This window comes from Ornithodoros turicata, chromosome 1 (genome assembly GCF_037126465.1).
Source record: "Ornithodoros turicata isolate Travis chromosome 1, ASM3712646v1, whole genome shotgun sequence".
NCBI classification, from domain to species: domain Eukaryota; kingdom Metazoa; phylum Arthropoda; class Arachnida; order Ixodida; family Argasidae; genus Ornithodoros; species Ornithodoros turicata.
Genome location: NC_088201.1, coordinates 104199241 through 104221907, shown reverse-complemented (window position 1 = coordinate 104221907; position 22667 = coordinate 104199241).

Genomic DNA, 22667 nt, shown 5'->3' with positions numbered 1-22667 from the left:
ATTTAGTGCAAATCACACATTAGTTGCGCATCCTCTAAGCCTCTTAAAAAATTGTCTTCTTGAAGTGGACACGAAAACTACCTTTCGCAGACAGTACACTGCTGGTATACAAAACCCTTGTACAAAGTGCCTTGGAAACGGTTTGGAAACGGTACAAATGACATCATACTGTTCATCATAAAAACAAATGACATCATACTGTTCAACAGAGCCACCAATTTGGTACAGTTGAGCTACGCTCAAAGCTAGGGGGGACAAGTTCGCGTCTAAAAGGCAATATCTTGAGGGGATTACAGTGGTCTCTGAAAGAGCACGCGACTTTCGGTCCTACTTTTCTTTCAAGAGGTGGCATCGAACAAGTTCCCCTTCCGATTTGTTTCGGTATCAGTTTGTCTACCAACGTCATGATGATATTTATATTCTGTTGAGTTTCTTACATGCTCTCCGGGACATGTATGTAGGTAGGTATGCCAATAATATTTTTTAAATTTTAAATAATTTTTAATTATTAACCTTTTTTGTAGTTTGAATTCCTTGAAAAACCACTGCACAGCACCAGAACACAAAGACTACATTATGACCCAGTTTCACCAACCTTTCCAGTATCTGAACTAAGATGAACGGTCATTAAACTGTCTGCTTCACTAAATGAGTTATTACTGAAATATTGACCACATCACCGATGGAAAAAAAGAAGTGTCTCTTAAGTTCAAGAAGTGGCAACCCTTGATCTTGGTTCAGTTAACCAGAGTTGCTGAAACCGGGCCTATCGAAGTCACCGAAACATTCATCACATCACAAACCAAAGTTTGTAAAAAGAATTGAGTGCTAGCATGGAGTTTTGGCAATTGTGAATAGCATTTTAACTGCTGCCTATGTAGCTGCAGCATAATTACAACTAATTCAGAAAAAGTAGTACAACATTTGAGGGTACTCTACTCTATCTTCCTCTGCATGGTACTAAAAACTGTGATGATTCCAAGTGCTCATCGTCTTGGCTCAGATTCTGTAGCAGATTTATCAGCCATATGTGTTCCTATTTGTGGTACTGGGGCAAACTAGCCACTCCACCCACATACGAGCATTCCTAGGTTTACATAACATGTAGTTATAAGAAGGGAGTTGCCTCAGGACAGAAGCCGCCGATATAACCGCCTTACCGGACACAGAACCAACACGTCCAACAAACTCCCCAAAGCAGTCGCCGAACACTTTAACGTTCCTGGTCACAATTTTGACAACATTAAACTATAAATTCTAGAAACCGGGTTTAGATCCACACGTGACAGATGTGATAGGGAGTCTTATCTCATATACAAGTTCGACGCTCTTCACCCGTCCGGTATCAACAAATCACAAGACACCATAGAAACACTTCACAAATAAAATATGCTTTTCCCTTCTACCTCCATTATCATCTGTTATGTTCTGCTGTACTTGTCTGTGTCGTCCCTAATTGTTGGTCTGCCTCGGCCAAATCTCGTTGTTCTGCATGGCCTTTCTGCTCTCTTTATTGCATGTCACAACTTTGTATTACAAATATATATTTAAAAAAAAACTTTGTTCGTTCTGGAATTTTCCCCACGTAACCACTAACCTCCTTATCTTTCGCTATGCTTGCCAATTCTTGCCTGTTGTCCCGTTTCGTCCACGTGTTCGTGAACCTTCCATTTTTCTGTAACCGGTCTGTAGCCTAGATCACTACGTTCACATAATCCCCTCCACACTCTAACAAAGCAGCCATCCACTCCGGCCGTAGAAGCCCGTACGGACCTTTTCTTCCCTCCGGGCTGTTGACCCACAATTCCCATGAACCTTTAAACACGTCACACCTAACCCTTTAAATACCATGGCAATGATGAGGACGGTGCCCAGAAGAAGAACAGTCTCTGTTCGAAATATCGGCGGCTTGTGTCCTGAGGCAACTCCCTTGCTACATCTCTACCGGTTCGCTGGATTTCTACCCATCTATGTAGTTATAAGAGTTGTTTAAACCACCTCGCAGAAGTTGCAGATGCTGTTCATCAACTTTATTTTTAGATGAACAGGGAGTTTCATTGCCTCGGGCGATACTACACCCTATAGCTGTTTGTGGTGTGAGGAAGGAAATAATGTCCCATGGAGTCCAAAATTGCCAAAAGAGCTTTGAGGGCAGGCTTTCGTGTGCTCGATTTAGCCATAGGCCAAGCAATTTTAGAGAGAGTTACAGCAGTTCAGGTTATTGAGAGATCTGAAAATGGCAGTTTGGAAAGCTCGGCAGTGTGGGCAATGACAAAGAATATACTCTGGGTCTTCTACGGCACTGCAGTGACAGCATCTGAGAGGGTCAACTTGCCTCATGTGGTAATGACACTGAGCTGTAAATGCCCCACTGAGTCACAGTCCATGAGTCACAGTGCACCATCTTGGCGAGAGAGAGAGAGAGAGAAATACACGATGACGATGATATGGGGATGACTTCCGCTCATTGAGCAGAATGCTACCCCATTGCTATTTAGGGGAAAATGAGAGGATGGTGATGAGGATGATGCTGACGACGGTGACAGGGTTTTAGAGAGAGTCGATCAGGCCGGTAGTTTGCAGGAATTTGATGAAGGGTCGTAAGACGGACATCTGCGTTCGTGTGTCCCATGGTCCCATCTTGGCGAGAAGTGTTTTGTGGCATCCAGAAACCAAGCTCAGGGTCAACATTGCTCAGTATAGACGGGAGGAAAATGTCAATTGTCCATTGACAGGAAGACTATTTATACAATCCATTGATATGTTGGTGAACGAGATCTGCTTTCTACATGACCAGTAACAGTCGTTTGCTATCTTTCACTGTGACTTAATTAAACACATCCCTCATGTGACTGTGTTCTCGGCACAATTTTACCTTGCTGAACCACTTTTCGCGGCTCTTCTTCGTTGTCTGAGGCCGAGGAAAGCAAGAGACGTTTACATGATGTTTACGTGAATACCGTCGTGACAAATGGTCGACACAGCAGATCTGCGGTACGTTTTATATGTTGCTCATCCTGGACATTTTTCCCTACCAGATTTCCTGTCGAAAACGGCTACGACTGCACCGATGTCACTTCACCTAAGAATTCCTTAATGAGTTGCATGCGCGTGTTAGCACACCAAGTCGTTACACGTCTGAAAAATACCTGACGAAATCGGCAGAAGAAATATATTATTTATTAGAGCTTGCAGTGATTATCCTTTTTATGCAGCACATGCCGAAACATACGGCTCCGTCGTTACTCCATTTTCTCATATAGCCTCGTCCCCAATGGAAGCCGAACGGCCGAACCGCTGAAGCGTTGTTTTCCTAGTATTCATACGTGTAGTTACTGTATAAGTGGTTAAATTCGCGGGCTCAATAATTCGCGAATTTGTGAGGAGCCAGGCTCAAGCAATTATTCGCGGAATCTTCAATTCGGGGTACCGTAATGCGTCGCCCTCGCACGAGGAGTCTTTGGGACTTTCCACCTTGAACTAACAAAAGGACAACAACCCTAGACAATAACCCATTTCATCCCTTTTAAGCCCTTCTGACTCAGAGTGTTACAATAAGGGGTCATCACTCGCGTGGCCTCTGGGTCATTAAGGAATTTTCGTGTCTCCCGTCATTCTTGTGCCCACACCGACACAGCGAAACTCGTGACAGCTTCGTATTTTTGGACTCATTACCGCCATGTCCTTGTTCCGGTACTTCAAGCCAGAGCTTCAAGCCAACATCGCCGCGTCCTCCTCCTTCAACCAGCGACCACGTGCATGGACTCCCGTCCTCCATACCATAGGCCACGAACAAACTTTTTCTGCTGCTAATGAACATGTCTCGTTAGTCTCGAGAAGTCGTTAACCGGCACAACCGGAAGCGTAAACGTGGAAACTACAACTACAGCCCTGAAGTCAGGTGCAGAACTGAAAGTGCAGTATAAGGGCGTAATCAACCGTGTACATAAGATGTATCAGCGTCCTGGGCCTAATTTCTTTCTCGTATTCTTCTATCATTTCTTCGAATATTTCGCGGACTTTAAAATCGCGACAAAAAAGGCGTTCGCGAATTCCGCGAAAAATAGGTCCTCGCGAAAATTACTACTTATACAGTATTTACGCCTGTAACTTAATTAAATTAACGAATAATTGAGAGATACATGCTGAATACGACACAGAAGTGCATGAAGGCTCGTTATTCTGGACTGTGACCCTCTCAAACACTGATTTAATCACGTAAAACCATGCTTAACACTGGACTGCATAGACCCATTGTGATTTATTTTGACAGCTTGTATTTCAAAGGATTGGCATTTGAAGGGTGGATTTCTGAGCGTGGATTTCAAAAGTTTTATTATTGAGAGTGGGTAACAGGGTACACCCGAAACTACAGAGCCTCTTGTTTGAGGAGGGCGTAAAAATCACATTGACAGTTTTTATATACCACGTGTTTCACGAAGGTCCCCAGGCTGAATAATTGGTAAACAGGTGGCGCTAACGAAAACCTTTCTTTTCACCGGGAATCTCTGAGACACCAGCCAAGAACTGACCAGCGAGCGGCTCATTTGCATGCGCTGTTGCGTACTGTCGTGCCTGGGTTTCAAGGCCCAATGACAAGGCGCCATGTGGTGACAAAGGCCAGTTTAATTCGGGCAAACAGTGTGTCATTCGTTTCTCAGAAAAAAGTAACAGTAAGTTCAGTGACGACATCACGTGGCGCACCACCCTCGTGCCCTTGTTGTTTCCTTGGTCCACAGGTAAAGATTATGTCAACGGTGAATACATAACGGCGATCATTAATGAAATAAAACTCAAAACTTTAAATTTCACTTCGGACGCGTTCGGAACATCTGTGTTACAGACCGCAACCTTAAGCGAAAAATGTTCCAGAAAAAAAAAAGAAGAACGCGTCGAGATTTTTAGAGTAATTAATTGGTTTCGATTTACATATTTCTTGCGTGGAGCAGCGTGCAAATGCGCTCTTTCGCTAGGCTATCTAGCTGCCAATTACGTGTTCATCCGCCTAGTTCACACGCAGGGCTGACGGAAGATAACGAACAGACAGAAGATGCACTTCTGTGCAATCGTCGTCACCACGATAAATGCACGCTACATGGCTCTTTTTATCTTCCGTCACCCTACCATTACCCGTTTATTTCTCGCGAAATAATTTTGATAAAAGTGCTCGGAAATTACGGCAAAATCTCACCCGAGATAAGAAGCGTGGGCCCCATAACGTTCAGACAAGTAGCTTTCTTAGCAAAAAGTGCAAAAAACGCTGCGAAGTTTTACAAAACGGACAGAAGAAAACACACTGAAGCTATCGTTTCTGTTTGTCCCTTCGCTGTCCGTTTTGTAACACTTCGCAGCGTGTTTTGCACCTTTTGCCATGAAACACCAACTAGCCCAGCGGTCCGCTTTATTTGGCTCTCTTAATACGATTTTTTAATCACAGGGGATACGATTTTTTAAGGGAAACACCCTGTAGATGTGTTTCGTTCTAGCTGTTGTAGATATTTCTTAAAAAAAAACTACGAGAACAGCATATATCTCGCTTTTACAGTTGAGTTATACGGTCAGATGGACATCCTCTAGAAGAAAGTGTGCAACGAGAACGTGGCTAGTTACCTAAAATTCATTAATTAACTCTTTATATGGGGATATCGGGCAAAAGCGAGATAGCAGAATCAGAGACTATCCTCGTTAAAAGCCATTCCACGTTTAAAAAACCGTAAAACCCGCACCCGTAAATATTCGTCCTCGAATTGTGATATGCAAATGAGCCGAAACCGAAACAGCGGGAACTGGCAATTCCCGACAGGGTGGCCGCGGTTTCGCTCGGTTTCGGTCGTCGCAGTTTCGACGCGCTCATTTCACGTCGGAGGGCCACGTGAATTGGTGCGATGGAGATGATTAGATTAGGTGCCGATCCGCTGGCCATATAAACCACTTCCCGGCGCAGATAACCCTCAGTAGGCGAACATGAGGCGCTCCTGGGGCGCTCTTTCTTCGGTTTCGGCTTATATGCATACCGGGATTCTGCAGTGGATAGTTCAAGGCACGCGTTCTTTTCAAGATTTTAAAAAGATAGATTGACTTTCACCAAAGCTTGGCCCCCCCTCTGCTATCTCGTTTTTGCCCTAAATTGCCTAATTGAAGAGTTAATTAAATAATTTTAGGTAATCAATCATCTTGTAGTTACATACTGTCTTTCTGAGGATGTTCGGCTGGCCGTGTAACTCAATTGCAAAAACGACATCTGTGTTGCTCCCATAGCGTTCCTGTAAATAATAAAAAAGCCCTGCTCTTTAAACGCCGCATATGAAACCGAATCAGAAGCATTAGGTTAATGACGGATGTTTTCATTAGCTGCGTTGACATGAAGGCAACACAAGTTGACTGAAGTCCATCTATCGTCTGTATGTAAACCGGTCTATGTCGACTTAAAAGGCAACCAATACAGTAAAGATAAGTACTCAACGTTGGTTGTTCAGACGACAAATGTCGACTGAACTTCTGAATATAAACCGCGTCAGTCGACGTATTCAGCAACTTCCCATACGCGAGTGCCCGATGCCTCGTCCTCACTCGCCTGACAATAGAATAGGGCGATGACAACAGGACACAGAGGAAGAAGAATGTGTGATAACAAGAATGGCGTGCCGATAGGGCAGCAGAAGTAGTTCAGAAGTAAAAGAATTCACGCCATGACAAAGTTGTGCAATGTAATGTAACTTTCAAGGTTACACTTCAAATATGAGGGTGGCGGCTTAGTCGAGGATCAGTCGACTGAATTCTGCAGTGCTCTATGGCGCGCGCACGCACGCATGCATGCACGCACGCACGCACGCACGCACGCATACATACATACATACATACATACATACATACATACATACATACACACACATACATACATACATACATACATACATACATACATACATACATACATACATACATACATACATACATACATACATACATACATACATACATACATACATACATATATACACACATACACACACACATACATACATACATACATACATATCCGTCACACGCGGCGCTAACCGCTTCGTGGTGAGGATCGGTTCGCTTCCTGTCGTTGCGTTTCGGAAACTCCCGAACGAAACTATAACACGATCGACGCCGACGCGATCAACTCTGCAGCAGTCGATCATACCGCGGATCGCGTAATGGTTTCTTACAGTTTCCTCATGTTTCTGGTTCATCGCCATTCAGGGTAGATGTCTAAACTCCTCGTAGAAGAAGAATCTCTGAAAAGACTGCTGCCGCTGTTTCGAATGTCATTCCATGCAGGAATGCAATGGTGAAACTGTTCGAACGTTCCATGTAGTAAATTGTACAATGTCTTATCTGTTGAATATGTAGGGGAGTACGATTATTATTATTGTTGTTCCGCGAAATTGTTACGGAATAATATTGTGCCGTGCTCCGCAATGTTTTTCTTCTATTGTTGACCAGAGGTGGTTCCACATATATCGTAACTGTGGTTTCCACTCCCGAATCTCTCTCTCTGGCACCGATCGGTTTCTGCCACTTCGAACGCGCACCAATCGACCGTATGCACCGCGCCGGTTCCCGAAAACCCCGTATATGTGGCGTGCACGTAACGTCACACCCAGAACCGTATATTAAAAGGGAGTCTGGCCAACGGGAGGAGTCAGAAAAAGAGGCTCGACCTGTCAATCACAGTTTCCCTCCTCTAATTGGTTTGCTTTCTGCCAAGGGGATCGCAATGACACCTTGCTGCCACCCAAAATGGCGACGAAAACAAACACGGTGAAGCGAGAATTTCGTGGAAAAAATTTTTTCACAGACTACTCTGATTTCACTTTGTAGCTGTACATTCTCACGTAAGTTTGTCGAAAATCAGTTTCAACTGATGCTCCTCTATCGATATCTAACCGAAACTAATACGTTTTATGGTCGGTGTTAGACCTAGTGAACACGGCGATCATAACGAAATCATAACAAAAACGGCGCTGTGCTGTAAATTTTTGTATTTACTTACTCAGTCTTATGAATATAAACATTCTTGCCTTTTTTCATTCCAACTATTCATGTAGATAAGTTAAAAAATCGTGCCGTCGACAGGATGGGTGTCAGCAGGCGGTTCTGCCAGCAGCGATACAACGACGGAAGCAGACGACAGTTCCCGACGTGCCTTGCGCAGCCTAGGTGGTGTTCACCCAATTCGCACCAATAATCCACTCGTTTTACAGACCGCGAGAGGAATTCATTTCAATCTCATCCAATCCAATTGCCACCCAAAATGGCGCTGCCCATATTGGATAGGAGGACAAATAGTGAGGATAGGTTGATTGATAGCGCCCCATATTTGAAGACGTCATTTGTCAGAATGCTGAAAAAGGGGTGTTTCAGCTATGGGCATGCCCCGTTAATGGCCGGACTCCCTTTAAATATACGGCCCTGGTCACAACTCGCCTGTACGCGTGCTTCTTTCCCATCTTTCTGGAGAAGCGGCGAACAACAACCATTGCTGGCCGCTGATAGCCCTCGGTCACGGACAGACGCGAGGGCTGCTAGGAGGAAATGGAGCTGCCCTTTCAGTTTCCTGTTCGATCCATCTGCTGATAACGGCAGATGTTTCGTAATGAATTTCGTCCACCAGCTGTCCTTGGTTTACGCTATTTTATCAATCAGGAACGCAAAACCTTCAGCTCCATGATCTGTGGCACAAGTATTCTTTGTTGTATGCTGCAGAACGAAGGCGGCTTTACTTTACCCTGTTGTCCCCAATAAAACAGTTCTTTAAATGGGCGTTTCATAATACGTTCTTACGAATTACAATTAAAAAAAATCATATATTGACGATCTTTACTGCATATTGCGAAGCTTTTCTTACATAGTCGCATGCATATTTCGCGAGCTTATTGGTGCATATTCACCCGCGCTCTAGTCATTACAAATCACCCGAAATGTGTACCTTACGAATTTCTATTTTCGTCTCTATATCACGTACATTACAAGAAGTTCTTATTACATGGCACGTCTCCTGTCCTCTCGAATTCTTTAGACATAACAATGTATTGTTCAACGTTCACAGAAACATGCAGAGTATCCTCAAACGGCCTGCATATACTACTGTGGAGAAGATGTCCCTGGAGTCTGGAAATATGGCTTCTTCAAGAACGACACACGTTGTGAGGTAACTTCGAAACTGCTCGTACCAATCAAATGTTCACAAGAACCGTTGGTAATTGTTTCCCGTTTAGTTTATTTCACTAAACATTCAGTATAGACAATAATGGTACAAGAGGCTATTTGAAATCACGGAAGACGAGGTAACAACAACAACAAAAGAAGGTTCAATGAGAGTAACACTCACTCGTTTCAGCAAGGTATGGCTCCCGAAAACCCCAAAAAACCGATCACATGGACCACTTTCGTAGGTGACGCACCATGTGATTTCGGTGTTCATGACGATGGTTCAGAGAACATGATGAGCCAATCGCCTTGTTCCTGTTGAGTTGATGACATCACGTTGACGACGTCTCATTTGACAGCGGGGCAACGTCATGCAATATGATCGGGCCGCTCGACCTCATCTGACATCCTCCCGATATATGTGCGCGTGTAAGGTCATGCGCAGATAAGCAGCTTTCGAGATCTCAGCTCAAAATATACGTATTATCTGGAAGGTCTGGAAGGGCATAATAGGTAACGTGAAGCCAGAAAAGTGCAGTTCATATTTCCGCCATTTATTCCCCAGTGCCTTAACCGATCAAGTACGCAACATGATTTTTAGGTTATTGGAAGACACACCCAGTAAAGGGACCAAGGACTCGTCCCTCCTGAACCCTCTAATGATGCGCGCAGAAGATGCCACTTCCGCTCCGTTTGTCATTATGCCATGTCTTTCCGTCACAACTTGCAGGTAAGGTATCCAGTAAGCTGGTGAAGTGCACGGACCTTTATTGAATAGCATCCCAGGCATTCAAAAAGTTTCATGTTGATGTTCAGGCATTCATGTTCGCAAAAAGGCTTATGTTTCTGCGCCAAATATCTTTTATCGGTGCGGCGCATGCATTTGGAGATTTTGGAATTCTCGAACGCAATTGTTGTAATGCGGCGGTCCGATCAGAAAAGCATCATTCGATATTTTTTGATTCCGTATTGCCGCCGCGAAGCAACTGTGGCTTTGAGCGACGTACAGATGTGGACAGACGGAGAGAGGACAGCAGGATGGAGTGGGGGCAGGAGGATTAGTATGCGTCCTGGGCCGGCTTCAGGGGGAACTGTGTCGACATTCGTCTGGAAAGTTTTCGGAACACCCAGGGGAAATCTCACACAGCACAGACGGTGGTAGGATTCGAACCCACCACCTCTCAGTCTTCAGCACGACCTTGGCTACCACCAACGAGCGGGACGCTTTGACCCGCTCGGCTATGCTGCTGGAATATAGCATTCAGTAGAATGAGTCCACATGATGCAGAATATCACAAAAACCTGGGAAACCGTTATTCAACTGTTCCCAGTCCAACGGTTCAATAGACAACGTGGTTCAGAGAACATTCTTAACTTGGGAGTGCAGGGTTGAGGAACCAAGGAAACTACGGCAGGGTCAGCTCTCTCTCTCTCGAGGGTTGCCCAATCATGTACTCCCAAGATATGGATGTATTACACCTAGCCAGTATGAGTCCAATACCGTTCTTGATTCAGAGAAGAACATATTCTCGCGCATTTGACATAGTAGTCTCTAAGTTCCCCTGACTCATGTAGTTCTATCTAGTTCTTTTATCACCTATGTTCTATCGGATGATATATTGCAGAGTTTAAAATATGTTTCATCTCCGGCTTAACACAACAGTGGGGAAAAAGAATTAAAAACGTAGACGTTCCGTCGACCTATTCAGGCGGCATCATCAGTACACAATGTGTCCGAAAATACAGATCAGCCTACTTATTCACCAAGATATCGTAAACCTCCGGCTGAGGGCCACAATTGGCGTTACATGCTTAAGATATTGCAGCTATTGTTATCTGGACAGCAACAACGTTGCGGTCCAGAATTTCGAAAATTTAAAATTTCATTTTTTTTTAAAGAAACACGTATGTACGAAACACATGCTTACGGTTCTGGGATGCTATTCGATAGATGACTGCGTTTACTACACCAGCGAGTTGTAGAGGAAGTGAAAACATGATGCGAGGGAAAATGGCGTCACGAGCCCGCATGATTAGAGGCCGAAGGAGAGAGAGAGATCTTGCGTGAGTTATAGAGGGGTATAGTACAGAGAAAATAGCGTAAGCGATGACCATCTGGTGGACCAAAAAAGCTTCGTTCTATATGTTCTTCTATTTCGTGTAGACCGTGTTCAGGCCGTTTAATCATGGACGTAGTACTGCGTCTTCGAATAGCATAAAAACGACTATAAGTACTTTATCAGAAAAGGCAGGAGCTAATAACTGACACAAAATGTGAGGTTCGTTTTTCTGACTTCAGGCTACCTGTTAGGTCCTCAAACATCCCTTAAGAAAATAGCGTGTGATCATATTCTGAGCTCGGACCTGCAAAATTAAGACTGCATGAACCCATTATACGTACATTTTTTGAAATACCTGCGACGGTGAATGGCCCGATGCGATCATATGGCATGAAACGACACAGCTTCTCTTATCGCATCGTTTTCGTAGAGCTCTTCTTGGATCCTCTTGCACTTCTGTAGGACTCTACGTTAAAGCTAGAGTACTGCTACCGCACAACAATTTAGCTTGTGATATGTGTATTATCACACGATATGATATTTGTTCAGTAAATCGAAAATGAATAGTGGTATATTGCGTGATCACATGTACTTTTATCTTTACGCAGATAAATGTAGCTCGTAAGGGGTACTGTTACGAAGGGTACTGTAACAAATACCCAGGGGGACACCAGCTCCCTCCGGCTACGACAACTAAGGCATCAAAAAGAAAACCTCCGAAGACACCAAAGACACAGAAGGCACCGAAAACAACGAAGACACCGAAGGCGCCCAAAAAGCAGAAGAAAGACTAACATGCAGCAAATTCACTGCATACGTACGACTGTATGGGTCGTAAAGGAAGTTGTGGGACCGAGGCTGTCTTGAAAATCAATAAACCAATAGTTAGCAAATACTTGTCCGGTCTAAGCGAAGCAACGGAGCACAGGTATCACGGATCTGCCGTTGCAGAACCCATTGCGCTGGTTGATGTAGTGGCGGTAGTGGTCAGCGCAAATGTGGCTTCATTGACCGAGCCCTGAGGTGATTTTTGTTTTTTGCTGCGGCGTGTTCTGAAGCAAATAAAATGAGCTACTACGGAGGAATGACAAGTTACCACCTGAGTGCACGCGATACCTCTGTTCCACACAACCTTAAAAAATCACCCGCTCGTGAAAAGAGTCCATCGGAGAACAAGGGAGCGTCGTCATGTAATGTGGTCCTCCGGCACATGCCCCATGACGCAGAATGAAACAGCTCAAGCTGGTATAAACGGCGACCGAGCTTACAGGAAAGAAACAGAGGAAAAAGATAAGGGGAACGTCCCTACGTCACACGAGGATCGTGTCGGCCGTCGTTCACCGTGTTGTCGACGTTCACCGACTGTTTTTGTAAAGGTTGGTCCTCACTGATGCGTTTTGACGTACACGCATCCGTTACGTTGGCCTGTATTTGTTACTTACCATAACAACGAGCTAGCGGAGAGCAACCACGCACGGACGTACAAGGGTTCGCAACGGCTCAAGCTTTCCGCACAGCAGCGCGCACGACGCAGCAAGGAGGCCAATAAGAGCGGCGAACCTCACACAAGCGCAAGGCAAGCGCAAGCAAGGGCAGCCATGACACCAAATTTTCTCCAAGATGGAGGATGGTGCTTGGAACGGCGAAGCGGAGATTTCGTGACAAAAAATTTTCACAGACTACTTTAATTTCATACTGTGAGTATATATCCTCCAGTAGGCATCTGCAAAATCAGCTTCAACTTTCGCTCCGCTATCATTATTTACGTGAAAATGGGATGTTTCGTCGCTAAAGTTAGGCCTAGTTAAGATCGTGATACCAGGGAAATAGCAAGAAGCACGACCCCTATACGTAGGATTTTGCATTATATAATTGCATTTTATTTATACATATATCTTTGCTCCTTTTTGATTCAATGTACTTGCATTACGTGATATAAAACTTCATACCGGCTGTCGTCTGCTACGAAGAAGCGGTTGTACCGCCATCCTGGCCAATCACTTCTGCTAGCAACCATTTCTGCAATTTTGAACCTTCCCAACATGCCTCTCTCCGTGCAGATGACGTTGATAAAAGTGGGCGCAAAATCCGTCGTTTTGGTCTGTCACCAGTGATATCCGTTTCAATCCAAATCCATCATTTCTCCAAAATGGTAGACCCCAGGGTGAGGTATAAGTACTGGATGGATGTAACAATAGACAACTGTATTTCGACCTGTGATTGGCTCGATACTTCAAAAAGTGGGTGGAGCCTCAGGTATAGGCAGGTCCCATTAATGGCCAGACTCCCTTTGGCATACACGGCACTGAACCTCTCCGTACAGCAGCGCGCACGACGCAGCAAGGAGACCAATAAGAGCGGTGAACCTCACGCAAGCGCAGTGTGTACTTGGTAGGTAAACAGCAATAGCGGTCAATGGATCAGCGTTGTGTGGTTTTGTGTATCTGGTGCTGCCATGGGCGTTGCACTGCAATAAATGCGTTGCAGCGGGGTGACAAGAGAAGGCTAGATTATAAAAAGGCAGTGCAACGTGGAAACGTGAGTTCTTGTCTGCTTCAATTTCCGCTGCAAAAGTCGCGCCCCCGTGGAATACTGGACCACAAGATATCCAGCGAAAGCATAGCTAAGATCACCGTTTCCATATATTCCATGATGAGGCACCACAGCACGCAACCAAAACCCTTTTAAAACACGATGTTCGATCTTAGTGCCTTCCCTGTGCCTTCGTCTGTGTTGTATGGTCATGCACTGAACGAATGTTGGTGCGCTTTGTCGACCATATGTGTCGATTACCGTCAACAGACGGACGTAGGTCCGTGGCAGCGAGAACATGTCAACGAATTGCGCTCCGTTGAGCACTGAGGATACGTCCTAGCGGAACGGATGCCTTTGCATCAAAACGAACCCGTGAAACCAACTTTAAATTTGATTGCGCAGTTAAAGACTGCAGGGCGAAAATATCTTGCACTGTAGCTCCTGATGCGTAGCTTCGCGAATGAGACCGGGTTTCGAGCCATGTTAAATGTCACCTCATCACTCCTTTAAGACGAGGTTAACATAGTTTAAAGCTCAACTTTTTGGCAAGTTGCCATAACCTCAGTGGTACAAACGCACACAGGAGAAGAACAGCGAAGTTAAGATAATTTGCCAACGACTTTGCCGGTAGAAGGTTGCTGAGTGCTTAAAATGAGCGTATGTTTTCGTACTAAAATCAGTCGTTGAAAGTCAGCACTGTGTCAGTGTCTCTTCTTATTTGCGTTCTACATTAAGGCCTTAATAGCTAATGCGCCAGAAAAATCCAAATTTGCGTTCTATTTTATTTATTTATTTATTTAATTTAATGATACTGAAATGAGCAGCTATGCCAAAAGGTACAAGCCTGACCGGCGCCAAGCACATTCGCAGTGCGCTGGCAAACCATGTAACAGCAGGCAATAAAAACCAAAAACAGTATTGATCCGTTGTTGTTCTTCTGCGTGCGCTTTTACTAGAACGTGAAGAAAAAACAATGTGCAAGTTTCCGGCGATGCAGAATCAAAAATAACAAAAATAACAAAGACGGTTAAGAGCATCAGCTGTTTACTATATACATTAAAAACAAGACTTTCGTGCAGTAGGCTGCACTTCTTCAGGTTTGAGGACCTGTTACAAGTGGTGAAGCATATATAAAAAAACCAAGTCACATGGTACAAGAGAAAAGGGTAAGGGTGAAGAGGACTACAAACGCGATACAAATATCAACAAAAATGAAAATGAAAAACAAAACGCAATCAGTAGGAGGTGGCTCGACAAGGTCAGACAGACATACATACAGACGAGTCGGAGTTGTACGTGGAGGAAAACAGTGAACAGCACATGAATAGGCACAGCAGCCAGTTGGCACAAAAGGCTTTAGAATGCGTACGGGGAATTAGGGCTCAAGGGCGAAGGATTGAGGACACACAGCACCTTGATGGCTAAGAGCTTCCAGACTCTGGGAAAGTAACGCGGAGTTGGTGTCTTACTGATTGTGTATCATCGTGTATGATGTGAAAAATGGCAGACAAGTTATAATACAATAAATAGACTCATAGTGTAAAGGACTGTAATGGACCGCCGTACACGTTGATGCCGTGTGGCTGTAACGTTGCAAATTTCGAAATGAAAAAGGATTCTCGATTTTTGCGTTTGATGTCATTAGCGTACCCGGATTCAAAAATGGTGATAAGTATATGCGTATGCAGATCATGTCCCGGAAGATTAAAATGTAGCGATACAGGTGACTGGCGTTTATTAACAATATCTGATTTATGGCCATAAAATCTTTCACGGATGGTGTTACGTGTTTCGCCTATGTATTGTTTATTGCACAATTTGCATGTAATGAGATAGCAAACATTGAATGAGTTACATTGAAGGGACTGCCGAATAGAGAAAACGAAACCATTAACAGTGCTACAGGTGGAGGTACATGTTGCAATAAATAAGCAAGTTTGGCAGCGGTTGCTGTTGCAAGGAGCGCAACCGGGACTCTGTTGATTATTGCGAGAGGAAGTGAGTAAGTCGCGTATGTTACGTGATCTCCGAAATGTAATAGTCGGAGCATTAGGGAAAATGTCTTTGAGATATTCATCGGCGTGGAGTATGTTTAAATGGCGTTTGAACACAGATCCTACATTACGGAGTGTGCGGTTGTAAGGTGTAATGAAAGTACATTTATTATGACTTGATGCCTTATTGGATTCACGAGAAAGCAACCTTTCCCTGTCTAGGGAGGTGGCTCTGGCTAGGGCATTGTTGATGAGATCGTCGGGATATCTACGCTCCTTGAAGTCATTGCACATGTCCTTTGCATGCTTAAAAAAATCTTGTGTATTGGAACATATGCGTTTTAAACGTGTGAGTTGTCCAAATGGAATGTTTCGCTTTTGGATATTAGGGTGATGGCTGTTGAAATGAAGGTACTGCCGTTTGTCAGTCGGCTTCTTATAGAGATCTGTGACGAGTTTACCCGACTCGAGAGAAACAGTGACGTCTAGAAAGTTGATTGAAGTACGAGAGTAGTTGCACGTGAATTTGATGGAATTGTGGCGTGAGTTAAAATGATCAAAAAATGAGAGTAGAGAGGTTTCCTCAGCTGTCCAGATGGCAAAAATATCATCAATGTATCGCAGGAATACTAATGGTGTCACTGGAAATACTCTAAGGCTCTTTGTTCAAAAAGGCCCATGAAGAGGTTTGCGTAATTGGGTGAAACACGGGAACCCATCGCTGCGCCCTGAACTTGGACATAATGTTTGTCGTTAAAAACAAAGTTGTTGTACTGCAAGACTAACTCAAGAAGACAGATAATGGTTTTAGTTTGAAGAAGATCAGACGGAAAGGAGGAAAGAAAAAGCTCTACAGCGTTGACACCTTCATCATGGGGAATATTTGTATATAATGACGTCACATCCATAGTTACCAGTATAGCGTTGTTGAGGTTAGGAGAACTGTTATTAATGGAATTTATTTGGGCAAGGAAGTCGTTAGTGTCCTCTACATAAGAGGGAAGTTGTGGAGGAATATGCTTGATGCAGTGATCTAAGACGAGGGATATTTTCTCAGTCGGTGTATTAACACCCGAAATTATAGGCCTGCCAGGGTGGTTAATTTTGTGCATCTTAATAAGGAGATAAAAAGAACCAGGCGTGGTGTTCTTTGGCTTAATAAAGTCTGCTATATTGCGCGGGAGAGAGTTGTCTTTGGTAAGTTCTAAGATCTTCTTGTCGATTATTTGGCAGAATAATGACGTCGGGTCGCCATCAAGAGGTCTGTAAAAAGTCTCATCATCAAGGTGTTTGTTTGCCTCATCTATGTAGGCCGATGCATTCATAACAACTATTCCGCCACCTTTGTCAGCAGGTCTAATAATGATATCTTTACGTCTCTTAAGATTCATTAAGGCCGTTCTTTCTGCTTTAGATAAGTTAAAATTATTAGCGTTGTTATCAATGACAGTTAGGCATTTAATATCGTTATAAACCGCTCTAATGTAATTGTCAATCATGGGACTTGTTTTCGACGGGTCTGGTGTCCAGCTTGAGGGTTTCTTAAATGGGGTTATCTCTGTATGTTCACTGCCGTGGAAAAACGTCTGCAGGTGCATTCTACGACCTAAGCTCAGAAGGTCATTTAGGATTTCGAAATTGTCAGTGCTGGGAGGGGTGGGCACAAAGGTGAGACCTTTGGATAACACATTTACTTCTGCTTTGTTTAATGGTACGTTAGCGAGATTGAATACCACGTTGTTTGTGGCTGAACTGGGATATGTATGAGGTGTCAAAGCATCGCAAATATCAAGATCCTCAATCGGAGTGAGTTGAATGCCGTCGCGTTTCGCCTTCTTGGACTTAGTGCGTTGCAGGACGGAAAGTTTACGGACACAAAAAGAGCGCAGCTCATCCAGCTCATCCGGCGATAGTACACGGCTAAGTTGTCGAAGTTGATTGTCTGTGTCCTTAATGACATGTGAGGCTTCATTCTGTGAGATTCTGATGAGGCTTATGGAAGCATGGGTCAAGATATTGGACCAACTTTTGGAATTACGGGGAGATTGAAATTTAAATGAGGAACATGCACTCAGCAGCAAACCTTTAGGAACAACGTGTTGTCTAATGCAATCGATATAAAAATACGAGTGGGAAACAAACCTTGCTTTCTTATCTAACAATTTTCGAGCCTTCAGAAAAGAAGGGGACTTTGAATTGTCCGAGATGAGTCAACGTGAACTTGAGCTTCGTGTGTTGTACCGTGAAGTGCGGAATCCTGGTTTCTTGAAAGTGGCCCCTCTCGAAGACGAAGGGGACGTAGGCTTCGGAAGGCCGTCGTTGGACACCGGGCGAACTGGCGAGCTGGAGACAGGGATGGCACTTACAGTGGGGTGCACAGTATCCAAACGAGGACATTCACGCACACTGGGCACTGGGGGCGAAGAAGTTGAGGGCTGCACAAGAACGTAATTACCATCGGAAGAGGCGTTGCAGGTAGAGTCACATTTAAGGTCACGTGGTGCGCACTGGGTGGCATGTGGAGGCACAGACAGAAGATGATGGCTAGAATCCGACTTGCTCGGGCCTGCAAGTGGCACAACAGGGCTCAACGGGGCTGTGTATGAGACGGGAGTTGTGGCATGTTGGGCTTGAGGTTGCGGGCTCGGCGAAAGAAGGTCAATCGGAGGAAAATCTTGGAGGTTCAGATGAAACGTATTGTTGGGCTCCAGGGGTGAGCAAACGGCGGAAGAGAAGAAACGCTTGATGCAGTTGCGATAGTGTGATGAAAGAACTTTGGCCCCGCGGAGGTTGAGGTGGTGACCGTCTAACGCCAGAAAATCCCATGGAGACTGATATAGGCGGTTGTGTCGGATGTAGCCGATGTCGTCGTTGACGATTGACAAGTACCAAAAATGTTGGTTCATGAAGTTGATGTTGCGGTTAGTCTCATAGAGAAAACGGGACTGGTCACACGACAGGTAGAATGACGGGAGGCGAGGGGGGATGCTTGACATCACCACAAAAACGTGTGGTCGGGAGGAACGGGTGTGTGCCAAAAGGGTGTCAAAATGTTCCACACAGTGAAAAATGGAAGTCTCACCGACGTCGATGGATCCGACTTGGAAAAAGATAACGTCAACATCTTGAGGCAGAGTATTCACCACACTTATGAAGTCCAGGATTTTACCACCAGGAACAGACTTGATCGTGAGTTGCTTGTCGCTGAGAAATTTGGGGACGAGTTTGATTAAAGAGTTACCCACTAATGCGATGTGGGGGAGATGCTCCGCTCCGGTGGAACTTGACAAAGTAGGTGACATCGTAGAACGTGAAGAAAAAACAATGTGCAAGTTTCCCGCGATGCAGAATCAAAAATAACAAAGACGGTTAAGAGCATCAGCTGTTTACTATATACATTAAAAACAAGACTTTCGTGCAGTAGGCTGCACTTCTTCAGGTTTGAGGACCTGTTACAAGTGGTGAAGCATATATCAAAAAACCAAGTCACATGGTACAAGAGAAAAGGGTAAGGGTGAAGAGAACTACAAACGCGATACAAATATCAACAAAAATGAAAATGAAAAACAAAACGCAATCAGTAGGAGGTGGCTCGACAAGGTCAGACAGACATACATACAGACGAGTCGGAGTTGTACGTGGAGGAAAACAGTGAACAGCACATGAATAGGCACAGCAGCCAGTTGGCACAAAAGGCTTTAGAATGCGTACGGGGAATTAGGGCTCAAGGGCGAAGGATTGAGGACACACAGCACCTTGATGGCTAAGAGCTTCCAGACTCTGGGAAAGTAACGCGGAGTTGGTGTCTTACTGATTGTGTATCATCGTGTATGATGTGAAAAATGGCAGACAAGTTATAATACAATAAATAGACTCATAGTGTAAAGGACTGTAATGGACCGCCGTACACGTTGATGCCGTGTGGCTGTAACGTTGCAAATTTCGAAATGAAAAAGGATTCTCGATTTTTGCGTTTGATGTCATTAGCGTACCCGGATTCAAAAATGGTGATAAGTATATGCGTATGCAGATCATGTCCCGGAAGATTAAAATGTAGCGATACAGGTGACTGGCGTTTATTAACAATATCTGATTTATGGCCATAAAATCTTTCACGGATGGTGTTACGTGTTTCGCCTATGTATTGTTTATTGCACAATTTGCATGTAATGAGATAGCAAACATTGAATGAGTTACAGTGAAGGGACTGCCGAATAGAGAAAACGAAACCATTAACAGTGCTACAGGTGGAGGTACATGTTGCAATAAATAAGCAAGTTTGGCAGCGGTTGCTGTTGCAAGGAGCGCAACCGGGACTCTGTTGATTATTGCGAGAGGAAGTGAGTAAGTCGCGTATGTTACGTGATCTCCGAAATGTAATAGTCGGAGCATTAGGGAAAATGTCTTTGAGATATTCATCGGCGTGGAGTATGTTTAAATGGCGTTTGAACACAGATCCTACATTACGGAGTGTGCGGTTGTAAGGTGTAATGAAAGTACATTTATTATGACTTGATGCCTTATTGGATTCACGAGAAAGCAACCTTTCCCTGTCTAGGGAGGTGGCTCTGGCTAGGGCATTGTTGATGAGATCGTCGGGATATCTACGCTCCTTGAAGTCATTGCACATGTCCTTTGCATGCTTAAAAAAATCTTGTGTATTGGAACATATGCGTTTTAAACGTGTGAGTTGTCCAAATGGAATGTTTCGCTTTTGGATATTAGGGTGATGGCTGTTGAAATGAAGGTACTGCCGTTTGTCAGTCGGCTTCTTATAGAGATCTGTGACGAGTTTACCCGACTCGAGAGAAACAGTGACGTCTAGAAAGTTGATTGAAGTACGAGAGTAGTTGCACGTGAATTTGATGGAATTGTGGCGTGAGTTAAAATGATCAAAAAATGAGAGTAGAGAGGTTTCGTCAGCTGTCCAGATGGCAAAAATATCATGATGATATTTTTGCCATCTGGACAGCTGACGAAACCTCTCTACACTCATTTTTTGATCATTTTAACTCACGACACAATTCCATCAAATTCACGTGCAACTACTCTCGTACTTCAATCAACTTTCTAGACGTCACTGTTTCTCTCGAGTCGGGTAAACTCGTCACAGATCTCTATAAGAAGCCGACTGACAAACGGCAGTACCTTCATTTCAACAGCCATCACCCTAATATCCAAAAGCGAAACATTCCATTTGGACAACTCACACGTTTAAAACGCATATGTTCCAATACACAAGATTTTTTTAAGCATGCAAAGGACATGTGCAATGACTTCAAGGAGCGTAGATATCCCGACGATCTCATCAACAATGCCCTAGCCAGAGCCACCTCCCTAGACAGGGACAGGTTGCTTTCTCGTGAATCCAATAAGGCATCAAGTCATAATAAATGTACTTTCATTACACCTTACAACCGCACACTCCGTAATGTAGGATCTGTGTTCAAACGCCATTTAAACATACTCCACGCCGATGAATATCTCAAAGACATTTTCCCTAATGCTCCGACTATTACATTTCGGAGATCACGTAACATACGCGACTTACTCACTTCCTCTCGCAATAATCAACAGAGTCCCGGTTGCGCTCCTTGCAACAGCAACCGCTGCCAAACTTGCTTATTTATTGCAACATGTACCTCCACCTGTAGCACTGTTAATGGTTTCGTTTTCTCTATTCGGCAGTCCCTTCACTGTAACTCATTCAATGTTTGCTATCTCATTACATGCAAATTGTGCAATAAACAATACATAGGCGAAACACGTAACACCATCCGTGAAAGATTTTATGGCCATAAATCAGATATTGTTAATAAACGCCAGTCACCTGTATCGCTACATTTTAATCTTCCGGGACATGATCTGCATACGCATATACTTACCACCATTTTAGAATCCGGGTACGCTAATGACATCAAACGCAAAAATCGAGAATCATTTTTCATTTCGAAATTTGCAACGTTACAGCCACACGGCATCAACGTGTACGGCGGTCCATTACAGTCCTTTACACTATGAGTCTATTTATTGTATTATAACTTGTCTGCCATTTTTCACATCATACACGATGATACACAATCAGTAAGACACCAACTCCGCGTTACTTTCCCAGAGTCTGGAAGCTCTTAGCCATCAAGGTGCTGTGTGTCCTCAATCCTTCGCCCTTGAGCCCTAATTCCCCGTACGCATTCTAAAGCCTTTTGTGCCAACTGGCTGCTGTGCCTATTCATGTGCTGTTCACTGTTTTCCTCCACGTACAACTCCGACTCGTCTGTATGTATGTCTGTCTGACCTTGTCGAGCCACCTCCTACTGGTTGCGTTTTGTTTTTCATTTTCATTTTTATTGATATTTGTATCGCGTTTGTAATTCTCTTCACCCTTACCCTTTTCTCTTGTACCATGTGACTTGGTTTTTTGATATATGCTTCACCACTTGTAACAGGTCCTCAAACCTGAAGAAGTGCAGCCTACTGCACGAAAGTCTTGTTTTTAATGTATATAGTAAACAGCTGATGCTCTTAACCGTCTTTGTTATTTTTGATTCTGCATCGCCGGAAACTTGCACATTGTTTTTTCTTCACGTTCTACGATGTCACCTACTTTGTCAAGTTCCACCGGAGCGGAGCATCTCCCCCACATCGCATTAGTGGGTAACTCTTTAATCAAACTCGTCCCCAAATTTCTCAGCGACAAGCAACTCACGATCAAGTCTGTTCCTGGTGGTAAAATCCTGGACTTCATAAGTGTGGTGAATACTCTGCCTCAAGATGTTGACGTTATCTTTTTCCAAGTCGGATCCATCGACGTCGGTGAGACTTCCATTTTTCACTGTGTGGAACATTTTGACACCCTTTTCGCACACATCCGTTCCTCCCGACCACACGTTTTTGTGGT